The sequence below is a fragment of the Triturus cristatus genome, chromosome 3_2 (assembly GCF_964204655.1).
Source record: "Triturus cristatus chromosome 3_2, aTriCri1.1, whole genome shotgun sequence".
Lineage (NCBI taxonomy): Eukaryota > Metazoa > Chordata > Amphibia > Caudata > Salamandridae > Triturus > Triturus cristatus.
In genome coordinates this window covers 205289885-205308829 of record NC_140584.1, presented here as the reverse complement: position 1 = coordinate 205308829, position 18945 = coordinate 205289885, and the positions used below count along the sequence as shown (strand labels likewise).

General features: G+C 45.9%; 1 protein-coding gene across 7 annotated transcripts in view; it reads left to right on the top strand.

Annotated features, from left to right (window-relative positions):
* Nucleotides 1-18945, top strand: part of IQCB1 (IQ motif containing B1) — a 242569-nt gene that overhangs the window by 67392 nt on the left and 156232 nt on the right. The gene's annotated exons all lie outside the window — the stretch shown is intronic.

The window sequence follows — 18945 nt, the reverse complement described above, 5'->3', positions numbered from 1 at the left end:
ATCAAGAATTACATTAATATATAACACATTTAAAAAAAAAAATATTTATGTTTGTCATCAGTAAAAAACATAAGTCTTTAGACAATCAACATGAATACCTCCCTCAAAATTTATCAGCTACATATTTTTCATAAAAATGAACAATTAAAATTAAACATTTTAAAGCAGTTCAGGGAAAAGGTTATTTGTGGTGTTATGAAGTGAGTGCTATTGTTGTAAACCACTCAGCAAATTCAATGAAGATGTCCTACAGGCTCACCCTAGATTATTTCTGCAAAACTGTTAGATTTCTATTAAGAGAACCGCATCTGTACAGATTTGTACTGAATCATGTAGGTCCTGAATCAAACTGAGAAAGTTCCACATATGCGTGCAGATTTGTTGTTTTTGGTGTACAACACTCGTGCTAAATGAGAATCTCTTTGCTATTGGAGGAACAGCTCAACCTAGCATGTAACTGAGTGCTCTCCCAGCGGATGGCCTAACTGCCAGTGTAGTCGACTTTGGTGCTGGAGAACCATGTTCGAGTCTCGGCAGGGACGCTTAAGTGAATTAATTTGTTTTGACAGTTTTAAAATATTTTCACTGGCTTTATTTGTTTTTGGCTATCCAGTATGACTTTGCCCTCCAATGGACCATAGCCTGTTCACCATCACTCCTTACATTGTTGAGGCAGTGCTCGTTTTCTCTAAACAGGCCTTTAAATGTTGTTCTTATCTTGTCACATGTAATGTGCATTCAAAGACAGAGGTTAAATGTTAAGCTCTGCCTCCATCCACCTATCATTCATCCACCCACCCTTTCATCCATCCACCCACCCATCATTCATCCACCCACCCTTTCATCCATCCACCCACCCATCATTCATCCATCCACCCATCATTCATCCACCCACCTTTTCACACATCCATCCACCCATCCACTTCATCCATCCATCATTCATCCATCCATCCTTTCATCCATCCACCCATCATTCATCCATCCTTTCATCCATCCATCCACCCATCATCCATCCATCCACCCATCATCCATCCATCCACCCTTTCATCCATCCATCCATCATTCATCCATCCATCCACCATTTCATCCATCCACCCATCATTCATCCAGTCACCCTTTCATCCATCCATCCATCATTCATCCATCCATCCACCATTTCATCCATCCACCCATCATTCATCCAGTCACCCTTTCATCCATCCACCCATCATTCATCCATCCACCCTTTCATCCATCCATAATTCATCTACCCACCCTTTCATCCATCCATCCACCCATCATTCATCCATCTGCTCATCATCCATCCACCCATCATTCAACCACCCATCATTCATCCACCCACCCTTTCATCCATCCATCCACCCATCATTCATCCATCCAACCATTATTCAACCTGCCAGCTTTTCACACATCCATCCATCATTCATCCATCCACCCATCATTAATCCATCCTTTCATCCATCCATCCACCCATCATTCATTCATCCAACCATTATTCATTCTGCCAGCTTTTCACACATCCATCATTCATCCATCCACCCTTTCACCCATCCACCCATCATTCATCCATCCTTTCATCCATCCGTCCACCCATCATTCATCCACCCACCCATCATTCATCCATCCACCCTTTCATCCATCCATCCACCCATCATTCATCCATCCATCCACCATTTCATCATCCATCCATCATTCATCCATTCACCCTTTCATCCATCCACCCATCATTCATCCATCCACCCTTTCATCCATCCATCATCCATCCACCCACCCTTTCATCCATCCATCCACCCGTCATTCATTCATCCACCCATCATTCATCCATCTGCTCATCATCCATCCACCCATCATCCATCCACCCATCATTCATCCACCCATCATTCATCCATCCAACCAATATTCATCCTGCCAGCTTTTCACACATCCATCTTTTTGTGCCGGACATTTTTCCCTAGAGGAACAGTGCTATTATAACATCATACATTTTTAATTTACTTATTAATGTATTTTTGTTTCGCATTAACATTTACATCGTCTACTTTCCCGTCTGTGCATGCTATTCTAACATCATAATAACTTGCGTGCCAATGCCAAATAATAAACAATACTATTATAATAAGCAATGCTATTATCACCAAACACCAATGATTGCAATAACATCGCGTCTACATGCTATTATAACATCTCGCGTGACTGTATACATTTTTTTTGTAGTTTTGCGTGACTGTGCCGGGCAGTTGTAGAGGAACATCGCATTAACGTTTACATCGTAAAGGTGCGTTGTTCTGGCTTACGTTGGTATGCCTTACGATGTAAACGTTTCAGCGTTGCTGTGCTTTACGATGTAAACGTTATTGCGATGTTCTAAATGCGTTGTAACGTCCTTGCGAAGTTATAACTCCGTTGCGATGGGTGTTCGCCCTCCCAGCTCCTTCCTTCTAGTCCGGTGAACCTCCTTTGTGTCTTCGTAATAGAGCAGCAGTCTGGGGGAGCTGAAGCAGCAACTTGAGGTGAGTTTGTAGTTGCAAGCCAGCATAAGTGGTTAGTTGAGAATTAGGAGGACAGACACAAGTGTGACAAACAAGCAAATATCGCACCTGCTGTATTCCATCTGTTTGGTGTTGTGCTTTGCAGTCCTGCTTCACAACAAGCATTAGCAAAGCCAATAGATCTAGCATTCAAATTCTGACTACAACACAAAACAAATTATGCTGCAGGGAAAAACAGTGCCCCCTCCAATCTGCGCTTTGAAATGAATCCATGATGCGCACACCTTGTTTTGGGATTCCCATAAAGATTTGGTGCAGTCTGCCTTAGTATTTAATTCTTGCGGAAATATTGAGAGGTTTTTAGTATTTAATTCTTGCGGAAATATTGAGGGGTTTCTAGGCATATGGTGTCCAAACACCGGTATATTTAGCTGTTTGTTTAGAATGTGAAGACGGCTCCTGGAATGTGCCCTAAAGTCTTAAAATTACAGCGCACGCGCCCCTTTAATTATTGAATGCAAAAATATTTACACTGTCCCGGGAAAAACATTTCCTTACAGCCTGTATAAGCAGGAGGCTTAACATGTTGTAGAATATGTTGAAATTCCCTGTGCTGTCCAGGTCTTCAGGCTGGCCTGGGGCTACAATTCAATGACCCGAGGGGGCCCATCAGTCCTTAACCCGCCGTGTGTGCTCATGGAGATTTGCTGTCCCAGAATTGTCATCCACTTGCTGGGAAGGGGGGCATGTGCTCAGTGCATACCTGGCAGGAGGGGAAGAAGGGTAAGATCGGGCAAAGGAACAGCTGGCGCACTTCAGAGTGTCAGATTTCCAGACTCGCCACCTTGGGGGTCCGGTGTCACAGGCACAACCTCCTCCGCTGGTACATATGGCTTCGCCACCTACGACATAAGCCTGTTTCCAACAACCAAGTCCACAGCCGAGGAGGTGAGTCCCACCGCAAAAGGATCTAAGGTGATGGCAATATTATGCCCACCATCATCAAGCTCCTCTTAAACCATCTCAAGCACTTAGTAATTTACGTTTACTTTCTCTCTTTGCAAAAAGTGCTATTGTACGGAAAGTCAGGGCGCCCATGAGGCAAAAGAGGAAAAACAAGCGCATATCTTGTCTGGGTTTTATGCTGGAATACACCTTTATTTTGGTTCTGGGATCCCACCACAAAGCAGTTGGCATCCTATTCAAGGCTGGTCAGGCATTGCCGCTGCTGCCTCCTCCTTCTACTTTTGTCCTGGAAGTAGCAGCCATGCAGCACCAGCAAGCAGCCGCCACTTGAGGGGTTGTGCGCACAGAGTGGGCTAGGAGAGCTGCCTCCACTTCCTGTGGCCTGCACCTCACAGCTGTCTCCCGCCGCCTTCTCTAGACAAGCCTCTCCTGAACAGCAATATTGCTGCGGCACTTCTGTCTATGCAGCAGGGAAAGCAATCGGTGCCCGGCACATGTCACCAAGTGGAGGAAATCCCTAAACAGATGAATAAACGAGCTGCTATATCCGTCATTTTGGTTTTAAAAAAAAAATATATAAATATATATATAATAATGACATTTCCTCCAAGATGCTCAGTCATGTCACCTATCAAACTCCCAGCCTCAGATCTTGCTCTACTAGATCTGCTACTCACTATTGCCGTTAAAGTCAAACTGATTGACTGGAAATTCTTTAACCTCACCTTGTTGGTGTGGGTCATTTATCTTAGAAATACACATATATCTTAATCACTTGACAAGGGCAATCCTGTTACATTGCAACTCATATGGGAAGTCTAGATGTCTTCATTCACAATTTGTCACAGTTGTAAAGGATCTCTTCGACCCTGCTACACTGTCATGGCTGTCAAGCTTACATGGCTTCCTGTCCCCCCACTTCGTTCTATGTACCTACCTTCTTCTTTTTAGCGATCTGTTGCTGTTTGTTCTTGTCGATTGCACCCTACACTAAGGAGCATGCCAACTGTTGTTTTGTTTGTTACTGGAATGACTTTACTCCCAACCGTTACTCGCGGCGACCATACTGTTATCCAAATTTGACTGTGTTATCCATACAAGTTACCTTGATATCACCTCAATCATAATTGTTGCTGTGCTCCCCACATCTCCATGTATCGACATTTTGTGCTATTATGCTTTTATTGTTTTACCTAAAATGTTAATAAAATATTTAGAACAACAACAACAAAAGATGCTGCTACATAATGACGTTTGATGCGGTGGTCATTTTGGGTGATGAGAAACCCCTCGGGAGCCAATAAGAATGCTATAATCACTTCATTTTGGACCAAGCACATGACTTCTGTCCTGTTAAATCCTACACTCCTGGCTCCCAACATGTGGGCAGAGTGAATGCCCCTCTCCCGGTGATTTTCACAATTGTCTGGCGACAGCTGCATTGTCAAGCCAGACCATAACCAGTAATGTTGCATAAGGGGCTTTTTAGCCTTCTTCCTTGTGCTTAATACCCCTGCCCTGGACCAACAAGCATTTGCAATGCAATGGTCTCGGCATTGTTAAAGTTAGAGCTATTGGCATTGCTCATGACATTATTTTTGTTTATGTTTTTAAAACATTTAAAGAAATGGCATTGTTATTTACAATGGCAATAGCTTAATCTCTCTCAAATGCGAGACCTATTGCATTTGCACCCACACACAGAGCCACACACACAAAGCCACCCACACACACAGAGCCACCCACACAGAGTTATTCACATAGAGCAACCCACACACGCTGCTGCTGCGTCACAGATAATAAAGTGTCATATTTTTTCCCGGCACTATGACTGTTGTGAGAGGAAATTCACCGCGTGCACAGTGTGGGAATACGTGATCCACTTGTCAAAGGGACACCGTTTTAAGATTGTTTGGGAACCTTTTACTGTCAACAAATGAACATTATTATTGAAAGATGTATTAGATTAATTTTGCTTTAAAAATAAAAATAAAGTATTGCTGACTAATATTGCTAGCGAATATCCTTTTTCCACGCAAATGCGGGGCCCTGATACACGTTACCCCAAAGTGTATGGTTCTGAGTTCCTCGACCAGTACCCCCTTAACTGGTACTGGCACTTCGGAAACGGCCACACGGTGTGGTGGCTGGAGAGGGGGGGGGGGGGGGGGGGGGGGTTGTTGCTCTCTGATCTGTACACGCTTTTAGCCCCTAGGTGACCAAACTTGGTGGCTTAAACTGAACCCAGGAAACTTTTGCCACAGCATCCCTGCGCGCCGGGGACGTGGCAACATCACGAGACTCCGCCCAGGCATCGTCCGCGTACATGGCGTCAGCGAGGTCACACAAGACCCGCCCCGGCGCGCCTACATGGGTTTTTTCCTTTTCCGCGTGCAACGCGGATCCGTTCCTTGCTGCGGGCCTGTTTAAGGCCCCCCTTTCTTACATTCTTTTTTGGTGGGAGCAGTGTGCGAATGCCTTCGGGCTTTAAAACTTACACGTTTTGTGGGCGTCTTATGTCGGCGACGGACCCTCACCTCATTTGCATGTGGTGTTTGGGGGAGGATCGCGGCACCTCGGATTGTGCGGCATGCCAAAAGTTGAAGCAGAAGTCGCGGCGGGAGCGCCAAACGAAACTTCTCTCGGTGCGTCTCTCCAGGTCGACGTCCTCCCCTCGGTCTGCTTCGGCAGACGGCTTCAGGTCCGGCCGTGGTCGTCGTCCTCGCCTTTCTCCGATGTCACGTGATCGTCGCTCCCCGGGGGGTAAGTGTCGCAGTTCGTCCCCGTGGGCTGGTTCTTGGCCTACCGGGGGCGTGGACTCTCCGCGGGTGATGCGGCCCTGCGTGTCGTCCTATCCACCGTTTCCCGGTGTTGGGGCATTGAGAGGCCAGATGGAGACTTACGCGGCGGCTTTGCGGGCCTCGTTGGCGTCTCCTCCTCCTTCCCCTCCTGGGGTGTCGGCGGATCCCTCGCCTCGCGCAGGGCCCCCCGCGGTGCCGCCGGTGGCTCCGGTGCCGACTGGGTCGGATCCAGGCTTGGAGGATGTGGTGCTGTTGGGGTGCGGCTCCTCTGGGACACCTCCTTCGGGCCCGCTGGATGGACACTTGGGGACACAACATTTTCTCCTCGACCAGCCCGGCCCTGCGGGCCCTTAACACCTTGTGTGTGCTGGCTAGGGCCTCCTCCTGTTTGTGGGACTCGGCTGAGTCTCTGGGGTCCGCAGCGTCCCAGGAGTCTGCTCAAGTGGATTTGCGGCACCATGCGTTGGATGGCTGGGAGCTTGCAGCGTTTATTCTCCGCTCCGCTCTAGACATCTCTGAAGCGCTAGGCCGGGCCATGGGTTCCTCAGTCGCTCTCCGTCGCCATGCTTGGCTTCGGGACGGCCTCTTCCCCGAAAACATTCGGGAGAGTCTCATTGATCTCCCATTTGATGGCAGTCTGTTGTTTCATGCCCCGGCCGACTCTGCCATCCAGAGGCTCTTGGCAGGGCTCCGTCCTCCTCCGTCCCCTCCTCAGTGACTTCTGAGTTAGGGTTGCCTTTAGGTCTTCTTAGGCCGGCGTTTATGGTTGTGGAGTATGTTTTTTCTGTCCGATTACGTCCTTCCGTGGGACTTTGGCATTGTTGGGTGCTTGACGGCCCCTTGTTGTTGTGTGTGAGTTCTGCAGGAGTTGTTGCGCAGACTTGGCCCTGAGATTGGGCCTTCTGCTTTGCTTGGGCTGCTGTCAAGCCTGTTGCGGAATGTTTTTTCCCCCGTGGTTCTTTTGTTTCTTCCTCTGCTGCGGAAGTTCTTCCAAAGAGGGTTCCCATAGTTTGGGACTTCACGTGCCCTATGTGGGGTTATGGTAGCTGTCATATGGCTTGTGCTCTGCTAGGGGATTATGTTCGCCTTCGGGTACCTGTTCTCCTTGGTGTTTCCGTAGGTTGCTTTGCTTCCTGAGGTTGGGTGCGCGGCCACTCGTGGTGGTGGCCCGGGCCTCTCCTTCTCTCCCTGCTTCCGTTCTGCGGTCTGGGATGTCCCTTACTAGGCATTGACTCCTTGGTCTTCCTGGCGCCTCGAGCTGTTCTTCTTGCTTCTGGCCTTGACTGCCGGCTTTGTTCTGGCTGACAGGCTGCTCTCCATCTGGAGTGGGCTCGCCTTTTCCTCCCTAGTTTCCTTGGGCTCTCTAGGCTTCTTCTTCTTCTCCTTCTTCTTCCGTCTTCCTGTCTTGGCATTCGACGGAAGCTGGTCTGCCTTGTGGGGGAGTGCGGTTCTTCGACCTCTCAGCCCTTGCCCTTGGTTCCTCTGCTGTGGGTGACAAGCCTCTTCAGCCTTCTTTCCCCCCTACCTCCCCTTGGGGTCGGTGGGGTTCTGCTTGTGGGGGTTCCCTTAGCCTGGCAGGGGCGAGGTTCTACCTAGTCCACAGATCTGGTCCCCTGTGGGGCCCTCTGCTCTGCATTGGCTGGTGGGGTCCTTTCGCAGACCCTCCTTCCCTGGGGGTATTGCTAGGGTATCTATTCTACGTGAAGGAATCTGCGGCTATTAGTCTCTATCAGATGTACAAGTTACTTACCTTCGGTAACGATGTATCTGGTAGAGACAATTCTAGCCGCAGATTCCTTCACGGCCCACCCTTCCACCCTTCCTCCCCTACTCTGCGAGGACCCTTGGGTTGGTCTTTGGTACTCGCCTCCCGGTGGGGCTGTGTTTCCTGTGAGTGCCTTCCTTGTTCTGGTCGGGTGGCTCCGGCTGGGGGCGGCTCCTTCCTCCCTTGATTCCTTAGAGGATGGGGTTTCAGTGCGCTGGTGCCCTGCTGCTCTGGCTACTCCAGGTTTGGGGGGGGGGGGGTTGCTTCTATCCTTGTCCTCCCTCCCTTCCATTGCTGTCCTCTGGCTAGAGGGTCCTCTGGCCATGTCTTGCCCTTGTCCTTGTGGGTGGTTGCCCTCTAGGTTGGGGTGGCTTGGTGGTTTGTTGTCCCTGTCCTTCTTGGGACTGGTCCCCTTCCTTGCTCAGGATGAGGGGGGTGGGCTTTCTCCGTGTGCCATGACTTATGCCTGTTCTTCCCTTCCATGGTTGTCTATGTGTGGGCAGGTGGCTGCGCAGGTTTCTGCTTGTTCTTCTTTCATCTTTCCCTGCCCTTGGGGTCTGCGGTGTTGGCACTACCCTGGTGGTGGTGTTAGTCACCGTTTCTTTCCAACTTTTCTGCTCTCGCATACTGTTCCCGTGCTCCCACAGTTTTTTATCTGGTGATTCCGCGTTGTGGTGCGGAAAAGTTCTCTGAAGAAAACTGACGTAGGCGCGCCGGGGCGGGTCTTACGTGACCTCGCTGACGTCACGTACGCGGACGACGCCTGGGCTGAGGGGCGTGATGTCGCCCCACCCCCGGCACGCAGGGAGGCTGTGGCAAAAGTTTCCGGATCCAGTCTCACGCCTGGGGATAATTCTACGTGAAGGAATCTGCAGCTAGAATCGTCTACAGATACATCGTTACCGAAGGTAAGTAACTCATACATCAGTACAAGTCCGCGTAACAGTGCATTCATTACCTTCAATGAGAACAATTAAAACATGACCAATAAAATACATAAAATCACATATCAAAAATATTATATAAAATACATTTCCTTTAAAGCCCGAATGTATCACTTACTCTGCAAAACTTCTTAACAGACAGTAGGGGGAGAACAGCCAGTATGCACAACCTGGGAAACCATGCAGCATGCAGAAATTCAGATACAGTAATGACCACACGTTTACTAGCATTATTTTTTACAAGTTCTTAATGCAATAGTCTGGTTGGTAAGCCCCAGAACACGCCACAATGGTACAGTCCACCTGGATCTAGGTTTAGCATAGGCCGGGCAGAAGAATAACGTGTTCTTCTGTTTTCTTCCTGTAGCACATACCGGGCAAAACTTAGGAAAAAGCACAGATGTTGGTAAAATGCCATATCAGAAATTCATATAATACACTCTGACACATACGGGAAACAGCCTTTACCACGAAGCATTTTCCACGCATTACATTTACAACGATACACTTACCTCGTAAACGTCTTCACAACGGGTAATGCTTCAACGACCATCTTCACCACGCAAGCAACGTCATCACGGAACAACGTCATCCTAATCCGAAAAATTAGTCAGTTTTCAGTGTCGGCGGAGACCTGCAGAAAAAGGAAAAAAAAGAAGAAAGGGGGCTTGGGGGGTCTCCCCCCCCAAAAAAAGAAAAAGCGGAGTAAAGGTAAAATCGAGGTAACGGCAAAGCGTGGAAAACACATTCCGTTGTAACGCATGCGTGGTAAAGGCATGCGTTGCAACGGAATGCGTAGTAACGACATATATTCGACACATACAGGGTTGATATAATCAAGAAATCCCTCTATCCTAAATACACATTTATAGAGGAGAAAGTATTTAGTCCAACTACCCACTCTGTCATATAGTTCATTTGACTTCCTGCACCTGGCCCCAAATTTGTGCTTCAGTACTCCTGACTTGATTCTAATATAGAATAGGACATAGCTTAGCAAGATCTGCAAATGGCTTCAAAGCAAGATTAAGTCTCGGGGCATAACGGAGTACCTCAGCCAAGATTCAATAGGGCCATTAATGTTTTCCCCCGCATATCACCAAAGAAGATGTATTACAATGGTCCAATAGATATGGAAGTTCTACTTTTTGGGAAGCTGTCAAAGATTTGCGAGCAAGTGGACCGCTATTAACTCTCCCATAAGCTGGACCATAACAAGTGAGGCATGGGGAAATCATTTCTCTACGATTTACACTGCTCCTGCACAAGAAGCAGATCACTTTAAGCACTGGGCTTTAACTAGGATCCTGATAATGCTGCCTGAGGTCGAGGAAGCCATCCTCCAGAGTGTGGGCAACAAAGCCTCAGGCCCAGATGGGCTACCCATCGATCTCATTAAATATAAACCAGACTTTTGGACACCTCTCCTTTTAAATGTTTTTAACAATTTAATGCATGCTCCGCTACCAAGTATATGGTCAACAAGTATCATTGTCCTGATATTTAAAAAGGGCGACTGCTCCCAACCGTTACAGACCAATCTCGTTGATGGACAACATACTAAAAATCCTGGACAGAGTCTTATATAATAAGACCTCAGACTGTTCCTACACAAAGATCTGAAGGCCAGGGTTAGGCTCAGCAGTGGGGGTGATGTCTCTAATAGCATTAAAGTAAGCAGAGGGGTCAGACAGGGGTGTGTCTTAGCCTCTCTCATTTTTATCATTTAGATCAGTAGTCTGCTTAAATCACTGATCACATTGACTAATGATGTTCCGAAAGTAAATGGCAAAACTCTCCCTGTGCTATTATATGACGACGATGTGGTTTTAATGGGCCGCACAATCAATGCCTTACACACTTTAGTGAAGGGATTTGTTGACTTTATGGACAGTTTGGACCTAGGCACTAATTAAAAAAAAAAAAATGTAATAATGTCCTGCGGACCGAAGAAACACCCATTAAATTCTATATCTTTGGGTAACCAAAAATTAAATTTCACCAGCACTTTTACATACCTTGGGCTGGTCTTTGCTGCGAACGGTTCCTTGTCCAAGTTCTCAAAGGCCTCCAAATCTATTCTTAGCATTACCCGGCCTAAGAGAATAGGTGCTATTTTAGCCATTTAAATTTTTTTTAAATCCCAGTGCAGACCCACAGCCACTTATGGCGCAGAAGTTTGGGGCATTGCTAGGAGTCACAGTATACAACAAGAAGATTCTGTAGGAAATAACTTGGCGCACCAATCTCCTCTACTCAGTATCTTTGCCATAGAGAACTCAATCTAAACTATATTGAGGATTTCATAAGGTCCCGCCCTGCCTTATTCTGGCTCACCATATGGGAAAAAAAACAGCAGCGTCCCTTACAAGAGAGATCATAGGAGATTGCATTAGTTGTGAGAAAGGTCTGGATATCCCGTGGCCGGCCGGGGTGAACCAGAGCTTATGCAGTATTAACTTTGGCGGGCTCTTTTTAAAACCAAGTATAGCTGAAACTGTACACAAAAATGCCCTTAGGAGGTCACTTTATACACTCTATGGCACGGAAAGGCTGGAGAGGGAATCCAAGAAATTGTCTGTTTTTAATTATATGACCTTTGAGCATAATGTGCACCCTTTAGCTAGCTACCTTACCCTGCCCATAAGTTACTGGGAGAGAGGTCTTCTCTTCCGCTTAGGGGCAGGTACTGTAAAATTTATGCTTTGTTTCCCTCTTGGGTATAATGCAAATCTCGACTCTCTACCTTGTTCGTGTGATGGACAGAGTGGTCAAACAATTTAGCACTTTTCATTTTTTTGAACATTTTATACAAAGTACGCCAAATGGCTTTTAATCCCGTCTTTTAAGAAAAACACGCCCATCAGTCTGGCAGATGCATATAGGAGTATTCTAGCACTGGTAGACGAAGAGTTTTAGTCTTTCGCGTCAGCACTTTTCTGAGAATTGCTTTGCAGGCCCGAAAAACGATGTGCAACCTTTGAAAAGCCGTGTCTTCTTTCTTTATGCATGAGCTTTTACTCAAATTTGCCACACGTGCCTTAAAATATTGTGTATTTATGCCCCATGTTATTGAATTTTCATTGTGATTATAAATAGTTTGATGTGCTTTTATGGATAAGGCTTTATCCGAATAAAGTATTTTTGAACTTCAAAGTTCTACTTTTGCTATAGGCTTTAAAGTTAGTTTTCATGCTATTAATTACGAGGCTGTGAGAGAGTCTAAGTCTATCATGCTAGAATTAAAATCTGAATCCTGCAGATTTCGTGCAGATTACATCAGTAAGTGCTTAATTCAGTTTCAGTTTGTCAGTTCGAATTTAAAAAAACTCAACGGGTACATACAGATAACATATATCAGTACAAGTCCGCATATTGTACAGCTGTCAAAACATAATGTAAATTAGGCAAACTCCATTTTTGACATTAGTCTTCTCCGTTAGTTGACTACTAGTTCCCCACCAGATGTGCGCGTATTTACCCTCATGGGTTGGGGGCTTTATAACGTTAAGTAGGTTACTTAGCATGTCCATAACTCTCTGGACCAAATAAAAGGCAGTACATAGGTCGACTGAGACAAAGAAAAGGTTGCCCCTGCCAATGTCAGCAGTCTTCCCCTTGGTTAACCAGAAGGGAAGAACCTGGTCCACCATTCCAGTTTTCGTCCTGACACCCACTTACAAATAGGTGAAAGCATAATTTTCACACAGTCCACTTGAATACCATTGCAATAAACTGCTTGCAAAAAATCTTTTGGAGATTATCCAATAGACTAATAGAGTGATAGTTACTAGGGCTTTTACAACAACCTGTTTTTTAAAAACCCAAACATTGTCAGTTCTCTTCCAGGTCAAGGGTATTGGCCCTTACTCAGCTGTTGCAGTAGAAACTAAGTTGATGTATGGAACCCAAATAGCAGGGTGAGAGTGAAGCAATTTAGCAGTGACCTTGCCCAGCCCAGGAGCTATTCCCAAGTTTTGGGACAGGACAGCTTCGTTAGTATCAGCAAGAGAAAACATCTTCAGGGGAGCAGGAGGTCTAGGCAGTTGGTCAATTCCTGGGGCAAAACAAACCAGTCTTAATAGAGCTGTACAAGGGTAAAAGCAAAGCAGCGCAACGTGAGTGGTCCACTTTTTCAGCTGATTGTGTACCTCAGGAGTTATTATTTGGTGTTTGCTACCCTGGCTAACAATATTCCAGAATGTTCTAGACTCTTTATCTGTGGCAGTTTTACATAGGTCCTCCCAGATACTCTATTCCCAAGTCAATTTAGCTTTTCTTAACTCTTTTTTTTTTTATACAAGCCTCTAGCCTACCTGATCATTTGCCTATCTCCCAGTTTAATAGAGGCGAAAAGAGCACCCTTCACAGACCGACAGGCTTAGAAAAACCACTCCTGGGTTTTGTGGGGTCTATTTACCTTTTTGTAATCTTTTTGGAAGCAATCTTTCAACTGTAAAAGTAACTTGTTATGTACCTCAAGTATAACCCTGGGCGTAGTCCGCGAAGTAGCGCTACGCGTAGCTACGCAAAGTGCACTACGCGAGCTACGCGTAGCACTTCGCGAACTGCGTAGTACCCTGTTGGCACTGTGCAAAATGCCGTTTTCAATGATTGCACAGTGCGGACAAGCATCCGACACTGTGCAATCATTGAAAACGGCATCTTGCACAGTGCGAGCTGTCGTTTTCTGCCGAACGAGTAGATTTTTACTCGAGCGTCAGCTTTCTCAACGCGGACTGGTAGTTTCACATGGCGAGCGGTCGCGTGCATACGCGACCACTCGCAATGAGAAACTTCACCTCCCCGCGTTGAGAATCTCGCCGGGAGGTTTATTTTCCACGCTCGCGATCGGCAACTTGATGTTGCTGATCGCGAACGAGGAAAAAGTCTCGCCGGGATGTCATTTTGCTTGCTCGCGGTCGCCAACTTGACGTTGAGGACTGCGAGCAAGCAAAAAATGACCGCTGCACTACGCTACGCGTGTGCTACGTGCAATTCGCGTAGTGAGAAGTAGCGCAAACTTCGCAAACTACGCGAGCGTAGCATAGTGCTTTGCCCAGGCTTACTCAAGAACTGCATTAGGATGCCCCCAGCTCTTAATCATTAACCTCAGGTGTGCCGCAACCGTACAACAAATTCTTGGAAGTGAGTTGACAGAAGAGCAGATAGCATCCCACTTGATTCTTCTCAGGTTGTTACTCTGTACAAATGCATCCTCACAGATAGTCGATTGTGATGCTGAAAAAACCCTGTGCAGTGAGAATCAGAGGCTCGTGATCACTCTTGACTCAATGAACTACCTCAATATTCTTCATTGTACTCCATATTCTAACAGCAATGATAATATAATCTATATTACTGGTTCATGCCTAAAGTTTGACGAACATTACTATCGGAGAGCGAGCGACCATTTGAGGTGCGATTGCTCTTAAGCACGAGTTAAATGTCAACCATTTGTAAGGCTGCCCTTGACAATCGGTTTTTAAATGGAGTGCTTAAAATTGGAATATCCCAATGAAAATCTTCATCTGTTGCTAAATCCTGTATAATTCCAAAGGGCATAAACGTTAAATTTAAGTCATCGGCAAAGATCACATGGTGAGGGCAGATATGTGAAGCCACCATCTTATCTGGTGAAATGTAGGGGGCTCTTTCTGGAAACTAGAGCTTCTGTTATAGACACTTATTAAAAGAACTTGCTTTCCAGATGCCAGGGAAAATATGACTCCTTGTATATCTGCCAAGGGCACATCCACTTTTACAACCGAACAAGGCTGCTGACGCTCCAAGGGAGCTGTTCCAGATTTTAAAATCTCTAAATACCCTTAATTAGAAAAATTATCTGCCTAGTCCCTCAGAGGGACACTGAAATGAACTTGCAGTCTATTTCCAAAACAAAGTGTCCTCCATTTACAGGGAACTCCAAATGGGTAGTCAAGCCCCTCTCACCGAACCAGAGACACTGCCTCAGGCCAAAGAAACAGGCTATCTCCATAGCTTCTTGCTGAAGCCTCAGCACACGTGATAAATATACGTGCTTTGGTTAAATTCACACATGAAATACGAGTACATAAAAGAATTTTTCTTTTTTGAAACACAGAGTACAATTTTCTTCTTGTCTTCTTTATTAAGACGAGTCCAGGTGAAGTGTCGAGATTACAGCCAACACGTGTTTCGTTGCATCGGGAGTGTGATCCCGCGACTTCCTCAAGGCTCTCTAGATATTCTTGAAATCTTTTAATTGTGGTTGTAATTCCGGCCCACAAGGGGTTCTAAGTTCAATTGTAGAAACGAGGGATTCCACAGAATCAACAAGGAGGCGTTCGTGTGCAAACACTTCTCTGACGTTTTCTTCCCAAATATCGTGCCCTCGTTCTCACATGTATCCTCTAAGCGCAAGAGCCGGGTCCGCCGAGTATGGCAACCCGTCCTCCGTGTGTTTGTGTGGACGGCTTACATCTGTAGAGTGTGTGGTGTCTCTACGCCTTTCAGCACCGTCGTATTAGAGATCCGATAACACTTGTGTACTTTCTCTGTAGCGCCATATACCTATGACACATACCACAGACCTTTTAAATTATCTCCATAGCTTCCCCCAAATCACTGAAGAAGTGCTTCCGGTCTTGTTTGGGAAAGTGAAATCAGGCTCTCCTTTGGACCTGGACCCTCCCCATATTCTTTTGGAGGGAAGCCAAGAAATGTTTCCCATCATTCATGCATTACTTACCCTCTCCATCTGAACAGGCTTAGTCCCCTGAGAATGGAAACCTACTGTGGTCAAGCCTCTGTTAAAAAAAGCCGAACCTCGACCCTGCTTTGCCTGTGAACTATAGACCTATCTCCTTGCTTCCTGCCATGGGAAAAGTCCTAAGAAGCATATTAATCAGCACCTTTCCCTACATCTAGAGGAAAATTTGCTCTGTGACCCTACCCAAAACGGATTTCTTCCAAAACACAGCACATAATCTGCTCTATTGGTGGTAACGGAGAAGGTAAAATGAATTCAAGATATGGATGGAGTGGCAGCTATCAGTCTCTTCGATCTGAGGTCAACGGCCGACATGGTCGGCCTTGAGACCTGAGCACTCAGGTTGAGGGAAATAGGGGTAAAGAATGATGCCCTAAAATGACTCCAGTCCTTTCTTGAGGAAAGATTCTTCCAGATTTGGGAGCCTCTGTGCTATTAAGAGGTGCTTCTCTTAAAATGTGGGGTACCGCAGGGGTCTGTACTTAGCCCCACGCTCTTTTAATGTTTATGTTCGACCGCTAGCCTCGATTGGCAAAGAATTTGAAGTGTCCAATGTATCCTATGCTGACCTGGTCGTCTCCCTAGCCCCCAGAGAGGGCTCTCAGCATCAGCTGGGCCCTTGCCTCGAGAAAGTGGCCCACTGAATGGCAAGCTGCTCATTAAAATGTAACAGAGACAAAATGGAATTGATGCTAGTGGGAAATAATGTATCTCCACTGGCATGACTAAGCTGGCCGGAAATGTTATGCACCCTGCCAGGTCCCTCTTCTCCTATAAAAAGTTTAGGAATATATAGCTGGATATAGTTCCTTTTCAATGGAAGCGCAGGCAAAAAACTGACTAGCACATGCTTCGCCTTTCTGAGAACCCTGCGCAAAATTCTGGACTTTTTACCTTCTCTATCCAAAAGAATCGTGGTCCAGGCACTTATTTTGTCATGCATGGACTACGGGAACTCCTTGTACCTCGGTTCACCCAAATCTGTTGCGGCCAGAACAATTTTCAAGTTAATCAAATGCTCGTCAGCCAAAGGTACCTTGGTCTCCTTGCACTGGCTACCAGTGGAGAAGAGAATGAAATTCTAGACACTTTGCATGGCTCACAGGGCAATTAATTACAGGGGACCCAGTATGATAAGGGCTCTTCTCACTTCTTACACCCCCAATAGGACTCTAAAGTTCTCTAATACTGGTCTTCTGAAGGTCCCTCACATTCAGAAGATCAGATGGGGTGGAAGGTTATTTTCCTTCATAGCCCCCAAACGGTGGAATTCAATGCCTATCGGCTTGAAAATTAAAATTTAGAAAACTCCTCAAAACCTGGCTCTACTACAACTAATTCCTCTACCACATTGATAGATTTGAATAATGCTTACTCTGACAGCACTGGGAAGCTTATGGGTAGCCATGCGCTCTACATATCCGCATAAGATAAGATTATCAGAAGGAAGCCTTAATCCACACTAGCAGTACACCCGATGCTCTTCCTACTAAGGAGTTGGCCACTGGAATGTGAGGGCTTGTAAAACAACACCTGTAAACATTCTTCCTAGCCCAAGTCTCTTGGTAGAAACAAATTCAATACTAACACACAAAAAGACCCCACTCACTACCTTCTGATATGGATTTGATCCCTACTGTGTTCCAGCTTAATAATGCCACAGTGTTAACATCCGGAACGTATGATTGATAGAGACCGTCAGGAAGCTGTTGTACTAATGACTCTGGCCCAGACACGTCACTATAAATACACACCTAACTGTTTCCTGCCCATCACTTCTAGGGCAAAAGGCATGTTGCAATCTAAAATGTGTGCTAGCATAGAAGGGCCTGGGGTAGGAGAAGGAAGACTGGTGCGAATGAGTCAATCAACTTTAGCGGCCTGTGGTGGGGCTGAAAAGTGATTCCCTGTCAGGATAAAAGGGGGGACAGACTGAGGACGTAGAACAGCAGCTGATCTCTGAGACTCTGGCATATGATGGCGAAAAAAATACCCCAATGGTAGGATCTTGATTGTCCCGGTATAAGCTGGATTCCAAGCCTGGTTGGTAGGTAAGCATCTGGGGATACTAGCAAAGCAAACATTTATGATTATACAGTTGCCAATAAAGATTTTATTTGACTTAGCAACCTTACAAACCAGCAAGATATTGCGTACAGGTGAAAAGGAAAACCCAGCATTTGGATGTAGCTAGTGCAATGCTTTTGTTTTTCAATTGGTCCAATGATTTTGTAACATTAGTGGCCAGTGGGGGACATTTGTCAAAAGCTGGGGTGGAGGTGTATTACCAGAGGAAGACTTGCTCACTGATCTTCAACCACAACTATACCACATTCCCTCCCCCCCCTCCACCATCTCACCCCTCTTCTATCACCCCCATCCACAGTGTCGTAGGGACTACCCGTGGATATGTACATGGCAGAAAGATGGATATGGAACTCAACCTCTACCCTCCCTGCTTGCAAGCCCTCGGCTCCAGGAGGTCCAGAATGTGACTTCAAGCGTGCACCAAACCGCAGTTTGGGGCTCAGCAACATTAGCTTGTCTGACATCAAGTTGGGTGGGCGGGGCTGCAGAAATCATCTTAGACAAACAGTCTTCTGTGGCACCCAACTGCTCAAGTATAAGTTGTAAACTTGAGGCAAGAATGGAGTCAAGAATTGCAGACAGTTTAGGAAACAATGACTCTTTGAGAGCAGTTAGTCCCAATTGATAAGTGCTTAATTCACCTTAATGACAGTATAAATGCGAATAAAGAGGTGGAGAAAGAAATGGCATTACTCATAGATTCAGATAAAACCTACAACACCTCTGCAATTAAGCTATTAAACATATAATCACATAAAATGCTTCAAAAATCTAATAATGCACCCAAGAACTGCCTGAACTTCTGTAGAAATACTACTGTATCTAAAAAGGTCAATGACTCCAAGCCTATTGGAGAGGAATATTGAAATTGCATGAATTTGATAAAGATACTAAAGAACATAAATATAGGCAATTTATGTTTTCTTGTGACCAACTGTTATGCAACACCACTTACAATACCTCCTTTTAGCATTAGATGGACTCCAAGATACCAGATTCCTCATGTGTCCCTGGAGCCAAAAACTGTTTCTGAAAGTAGTTCGGATTGCATTTCCAATATTTGTTCATGTGGTATCTTGCTCTGTGTATGTGTGAATGTATGTAAGGTATCTGAATCTAGAGAGAGTGTGTAAGTTAAGTC